This window comes from Lactuca virosa, chromosome 5 (assembly GCF_052849685.1).
Source record: "Lactuca virosa cultivar CGN04683 chromosome 5, Lactuca_virosa_CGN04683_v6, whole genome shotgun sequence".
Classification (NCBI taxonomy): domain Eukaryota; kingdom Viridiplantae; phylum Streptophyta; class Magnoliopsida; order Asterales; family Asteraceae; genus Lactuca; species Lactuca virosa.
In genome coordinates, this window is record NC_136430.1 from 24,781,284 (window position 1) to 24,789,040 (window position 7,757).

General features: G+C 33.7%; 1 pseudogene; it reads right to left on the reverse strand.

Moving 5' to 3' along the window:
* Window positions 1-854: 854 nt before the first annotated feature.
* LOC145116264 (mediator of RNA polymerase II transcription subunit 4 pseudogene) lies at window positions 855-2,210 on the reverse strand (annotated as a pseudogene).
* Window positions 2,211-7,757: the final 5,547 nt, after the last annotated feature.

A 7,757-nucleotide genomic window follows, 5' to 3' on the forward strand; every position in this document is an offset into this window, starting at 1 on the left:
CTTATTATTCAAGTAAAGATAGTCGGAGATTGGTCTTCATACGTTCGCGAGTGTATGGTAATTCTTTACGGTCAATGGTGAATGCAAATTAGATCGGTAAAAGACGCAGTTGATGATTTTTTTTTCCTATGAAACGTGTATTTTGAAGTATTTAATAAAAACATTGTTCTTTTTATAATTTACTCATTCAAATTGCACCAAATAGCAACGTACACACTACACACAACATGTTTTAAATTTTTACCTTATAATAGCAACTTAGTTACAGTTTTACCAACTATAGCAAAAGTTAACCTGAAAAATCGGTAAGCAGTAACAAATCTACTTTTTAATTTCTTTCTTTTTATATTTTTTGCTTATGAGTAATTACTAATATCAACTCATCATTTTGAATAAAAGAAATGTTCAAGCGGGATAATCTCAATCAAACATGGAATAATCATATAGCTTCAACCAATGCTAGGAATTTGCAAATTTGTATGCTTTTAAAGAGCAATATTATATCAAAGAAGAATGGTTTGCAAATTTGTGCCTATTGATGTTCGTTAATCTTATTTAAAATGAACTGCAGGTATATATTTGTGTAAAATTGTTTTAATTAGTGTAATTTTATTGGTTTTTTATGGACTATGCGAATACCAAATATTGATGTTCGATTACCTTACATATCATGTATCTCAATCACATTGACGAAAACTGAACCGAGTTTGAGCAAGACCGGAAATGATTTCATGTATGCTTCACGTATATACTTACTGTGTTAAGAAAAGCTTAAAAGTAATCACAATTTTTATCCAACATCAATTGTTCTTTTTCAAATTTTTGTGTCTCAAAGATCCCATAAACATTAAATATGTACACTCAAAGATCCATTCCATTCCATCCAACCAACCAACAAAACACACATTCTTGATACATTATTACATACAATGAGCATTTTTAAGAAGAAAAACCTAAACTTGACACTGACTGAAACAAACTACAAGGTGGATATCAATCTTCATCATCAGAACTATCATCACTACTATACTCAGTATCACTATCATCATCAATATCAAGCTGCACATGTCGAACCTGTATCGGTTGTGGTCCCTTCCCAAACCCAGGAACATGAACCGGTTGCTGTTGCTCCTCCATCCTAGGAGCAACAACAACTGAATCCAACGGTGGCAAAGCCACCGGGTCCCCCGGCTTCCATCCAGCCGGCGGAAGAATCGGTAGATCCGTCGGCAACTGCACCGGCATCCCCGGCTTCCACCCAGACGGCACCACAATATTCGTGGGAAGCATATCCTTAATCGCCATATTCCCAACCAAATTACCCTCCAACAAATTTTCAGCCAAGGGCTCAATCGTAAATTTCTCCTTATTGGATTTCGGTAATCCTACGTCCATGTCAGCAAATAAGTACAACTGAGAAGCACGCGTCTGCTCCTCCTGAGGTGCGGGGGGAAAAGCCCCCCGCAGGGGGGCTGTCTCAGCCCCAAACTCAGGCGGAGCAAACGTCGTGTAACTTATTCTATGTGCGTAGGATAAAATATCGTTTAAGTTTAAATGTGTGGCAACTGTTGTTGTATTTGAATCCTCTTCACTTTCTTCAACTTTGGATCTTTTTAAACGGCGATAATCGGAGTAATCATCGACTAACATGTCGAGAACACGTTCGGATTCTTTAAGTTTGTTAGCAAACGCGAGAATTGCGGAATCTTTGGATCGGATTTCACGGGTTATTTTTTGTTTGGCATCTTGAAGGTCGAGGATTTCTTGGAGTTCGGTTACGGATTCAAAGAGTTGGGATTGGAGGGTTGTAAAGAGAGAAATGATTTCTTTTGTGGTGGTGGGAATGGAATCGGTTGGGGCTTGGGTTTGGGTGGAAAGGAATGTGGGAAATGAACCACAGAATGTGGCAAGCCATTGGGTTTGGTTTGGGGAGACATCGAAGAGTTTTGTTGTGAGGGATGACATTCTTAAGAGGATTGATTGGGCTCTTTGTAGAGGTGGAAGGAGGGGGAGTAGGGTTAGGGAGGTGGGGGTTGTTTGTAGATTTGGGTGGAGGTTAGGTGGGTGTGATTGTGGGATTTGTGAGGTGAATTTTGGAGGGGCTGGGGTTTGTAAAGATGGTGAATTAGGGTTTGGGAGGCCTAGCCTAGCGGGAGATTGTATCATCTGGTGAGGTACGTTTTGTAGCATTTTTGGACTTTTCTTATGAATCTGTTTGTTACAAAACCAACACAAAGTAACAAAAAAAAAGGTTTAACATCAGATGATAAAAATGCAGTCTACAACTCTACATAATATGAATAAGTCCATTCAACCATGATATGATTTCAGGAAATCATCATGGAGTTAAAGAAGCCATTTTTGATAAACTAATTGACCAAATTGTTTTTAGCAGTTCCACACAAAAACATCATACACATTCATGGGGATGCCAAAGAGAAAATTCATGTATTTTGTGCAACATAATTCGATGCAATTCCCACAGTAACTGGAAGGATCTGGAGGGGCAGATGGGTTGGTTGCAGAAGGAATATGATTAAATGAGGGATTAGGAGGGTGTTTGGCTAAGCTTATTAAAAATGCTTTTAACTTTTTAACTTATATCTTATTAGCTTATAGCAATGTCAAAACAGAGTTTTTTTAAAAAAATGTTTGGATTAGCTTATAGCGGTGTCAAAACCCTATAAGCTGATAAGCCATTTTTAGTGTTTGGCAAAAAAAAAAACTGCTTATATGTGTCAAATTACCAAAAATGAGTTCCTTTTATATTATGAAGTTTAGGCTTAAGTTTCTTTTTTTGATGTATCAGCATCAACAAGATTAACATTGTTGGTGTCCATAACCTAAATTACAGTCCATTATCATATAAGCATCTTAAGAATTTCATTCAAAAACAAAAGAGGCATGCACCTTCAAACTGTTACAGAATTGAACAAACACATACACTTTCAAATTGTTCCAGTTATCATATAAGCATCTTAAGAATAACATCTAGGTTCAATAGAAAATTGAAGAACAAACACATACACAATTGGCCTTTGTAATCAGTTTTCATTTCACATTCAAAGGTAAACTACACATTCAAAGGTATTTCATTCAAAATCAGTTCTCATTTCACATTCAACTTCAAATCAAAAAAATCGACAGCAAGGAAAATTCATATCATGAACCAGAAAACAGATACCAAAAAATCGACAGCTCCTTTGTCAAAAAAAGAGAAACATGAAATACAAATCTTAACATATTAGATTTTAATCTCTACATTTTATATATGGAATCAATTCAGTATATGATTTTTTGAGTTCCAATTCAATTCAGTATAAATATCGATTGAAAATTCAGAGAACCAAAAAATTAATCTAACAGATACAGAAAACAGGGAAAAGATGAAGATCGACAGAAGCACAAATCGACAGCAAGGAAAAAAACACGAATGAAAGCAGACAGAGAAAGACGAATGCAGACAGTAGGAACAAACATGAACCTGTGCGGTCGAAGGAAAAATCGATAGCTCCAGTGTTGCTGTGGGCTGCGACGATCTCCGGCCGGTGGCGACGAGATGGCTAATGGCGGCGAGCAGGGGAGGATCGCTTAAGGAGTCAACGACAGGAGCAGACGATCGTCGTTGGAGGAGGCGTATGTGATATGCTATATAAGGTTATTAGGTTAACAGTATATTTACAAATGGTGTAAACAATCAGTTTAATGGTGAAATATTGGTTAATTTCTTTAAACGGTGAAATAAAGAGTTTTTTAATAAGGAACTAGAGGGGTTACCCGCGCGTTGCGCGGGGCAGAATGATGAGAAAGTTTGCTTTCAAACAATTGTTGCTGCTCTTGTTTAGGTGACATGGAATGATGAGAAAGTTTGCTTTCAAACAATTGTTGCTGCTCTTGGAAACTTCTATGCTATGCATCCACATCTATTGCCAAATCCATCAGGTGAAGGAGTTTCAGATTTTTATAAAAGACAAGGGAAAGGAAATGTTTCAGGAGGTACGTTTTTTTTGCACTCTAAGTTCCTTTAACTTGTTTCATCTGTGTACATTACATCCATTTTTGAGTTAAAAGACCTTAGAAGGGATATTTGAGAAAATGCAACTACAAAACTAAATACCCCTCAACCTTTCCCATTCAAGGTCCATCTCCCTCGTTTTAGTGGAAGTAAGGATTTCACAGGGGGATTTTCGGCACAAATGCAAAAGATATGGATATATTTTAGAGAGGGCCATTTTTTCTATTGTTGCGTTGTACTTTCAAAAAAATTCAGTTTGAAAATACAAAAAGTAATTGATATATTTGAAAGTTTGTGTAGAACAATATAATGTGATTTCTAAACAAAAATATTAATGCTAGAAAATATTGGTGCTTTATTTTTGAGTTTGAAAAAGAATAGGTTACACTTCAAAGAACTTCTGTTATGACTTTTTCACATGGAAACTCTTATGTATATTAAATCAACTCTGCTTTTATGGAACAACAGCTTCAAACCATCAATTGCTACTCCGTTCTCTGGAAGAATGCAAGTTTTCAACAAATTCAACATATGTTATTGGTGCTTTATTTTTGAGTTTGAAAAAGAATAGGTCCTATTTTTCTAAATGGATCTCTATTATTTATGTGTTGGCAATGATGAATTTAATGTGAATCATAAATATACTAATGCATATTTGATTCATATAAAAGTATAGTGCAGTGGTTAATCTGGTTCTCATAATGAACAAATATATGTTTTTATTGGTGTGATTTAGTTAATTAGCTGTTATGATTGGCTAATCTGGTTCTGAATTCTGTGTGATATTGTGAAGTACTAACTCTTGTTAGATAATGTTTTGACCTTTTTCAGGTTGAGTGGTCTGGATGCCATTAGTCTTGGAAATAAAGTAGAAGAGGGACTTATTGCTGCTGATCCTAACCTTTCATCTTTAGTTTTATGTGGTAAAGATTTTTGTGATGCAAATGGTATAAAAAAACAATCATAAGTGAATGACATATGAATTACATGTGATTCACATGTAATTCACATGTAAATCACATATGAATTACATGCGATTCACATGTAAATCACATATGACTTACATGTGATTCACATGTAATTCACATATGAATTACATGTGATTCACATGTAAATCACAAGTGAATCACATATGAATTACAAGTGAATCACATATGAATTACATGTGATTCACATGTAATTCACATATAAATTACACGTGATTCACATGTAAATCACAAGTGAATTACATATGAGTTACATGTGATTCACATATGAATTACATGTGATTCACATGTAAATCACAAGTGAATCATATATGAATTTCAAGTAATTCATATATGATTCACATGTAATTCACATATGAATTACAAGTAATTCATATATGATTCACATGTAATTCACATATGATTCACTTGTGATTCACATGTAAATCACAAGTGAATCACTTATGAATTACATGTGATTCACATGTAAATCACAAGTGAATTACGTATGAGTTACATGTGATTCATATGTAATTTACATATTAATCACATTTAATTCACAAGTGATTCACATATAAATTACATGTGATTCACATGTAATTCATATGTAAATCACAAGTGAATCACATATGAGGTACATGTGATTCATATGTAATTTACATATGAATCACATGTAATTCATAAATAAATCACAAGTGATTCACATATGAATTACATGTGATTCACATTTGATTTACATGTGATTTATATATGATGTCGTATGTAAATGTGATTCATATGTGAATCGCATGTGATTCATATGTTAATCACATGAAAATCACATATGTATTTTTGTGAGTGTTTTTGCATCAATTAGTTAATTCACATATAAATCACATGTAATTCATATGTGAATCATTTGTGATTCATATGTAAATCACATATGTATTTTTGTGAGTGTTTTTGCATCAATCATTTTTTTTTAATTTTCTTGTAGATTTGAAAGAAATTGTAGTGAATATTGAAAAGGTGAAAAATGATAAATTGAAGAAAATAAGGAAATATTGACACGAAGACATGAAAACGCTTTGAAATTTATAGCATTTTTTATTTTTTATATTTTATTTTGTATCGAATAAAATACTTGTACTATTATGTTTATAGATTAATTAATAAAAATGAGATCTTTTGTGATTTACTTACGAATATTATAGTATAAGAAATATAAATATATGTATTTGAAAAAATATGCATATATGCACCTAAAATTTACTTTTTAAAAAAAATGCAGTTTTTTTGAAAAATTTGTAGTCTTTTTCTAAATGCAGTTTTTTTTTGAAAAAAATGTAACTTTCTTTAAAAAACTTGCAGTTTTTTTTGAAAAAAACTGCTTATATTTGTCAAATTACCAAAAAGGAGTTCCTTTTATATTATGAAGTTTAGACTTAAGTTTCTTTTTTTGATGTATCAGCATCAACAAGATTAACATTGTTGGTGTCCATAACCTAAATTACAGTCCATTATCATATAAGCATCTTAAGAATTTCATTCAAAAACAAAAGAGGCATGCACCTTCAAACTGTTACAGAATTGAACAAACACATACACTTTCAAATTGTTCCAGTTATCATATAAGCATCTTAAGAATAACATCTAGGTTCAATAGAAAATTGAAGAACAAACACATACACAATTGGCCTTTGTAATCAGTTTTCATTTCACATTCAAAGGTAAACTACACATTCAAAGGTATTTCATTCAAAATCAGTTCTCATTTCACATTCAACTTCAAATCAAAAAAATCGACAGCAAGGAAAATTCATATCATGAACCAGAAAACAGATACCAAAAAATCGACAGCTCCTTTGTCAAAAAAAGAGAAACATGAAATACAAATCTTAACATATTAGATTTTAATCTCTACATTTTATATATGGAATCAATTCAGTATACGATTTTTTGAGTTCCAATTCAATTCAGTATAAATATCGATTGAAAATTCAGAGAACCAAAAAATTAATCTAACAGATACAGAAAACAGGGAAAAGATGAAGATCGACAGAAGCACAAATCGACAGCAAGGAAAAAAACACGAATGAAAGCAGACAGAGAAAGACGAATGCAGACAGTAGGAACAAACACGAACCTGTGCGGTCGAAGGAAAAATCGACAGCTCCGGTGTTGCTATGGGCTGCGACGATCTCCGGTCGGTGGCGACGAGATGGCTAACGGCAGCGAGCAGGGGAGGATCGCTTGAGGAGTCAACGACAGGAGCAGACGATCGTCGTTGGAGGAGGCGTATGTGATATGCTGTATAAGGTTATTAGGTTAACAGTATATTTACAAATGGTGTAAACAATCAGTTTAATGGTGAAATATTGGTTAATTTCTTTAAACGGTGAAAAAAAGAGTTTTTTAATAAGGAACTAGAGGGGTTACCCGCGCGTTGCGTGGGGCAGAATGATGAGAAAGTTTGCTTTCAAACAATTGTTGCTGCTCTTGTTTAGGTGACATGGAATGATGAGAAAGTTTGCTTTCAAACAATTGTTGCTGCTCTTGGAAACTTCTATGCTATGCATCCACATCTATTGCCAAATCCATCAGGTGAAGGAGTTTCAAATTTTTATAAAAGACAAGGGAAAGGAAATGTTTCAGGAGGTACGTTTTTTTTGCACTCTAAGTTCCTTTAACTTGTTTCATCTGTGTACATTACATCCATTTTTGAGTTAAAAGACCTTAGAAGGGATATTTGAGAAAATGCAACTACAAAACTAAATACCCCTCAACCTTTCCCATTC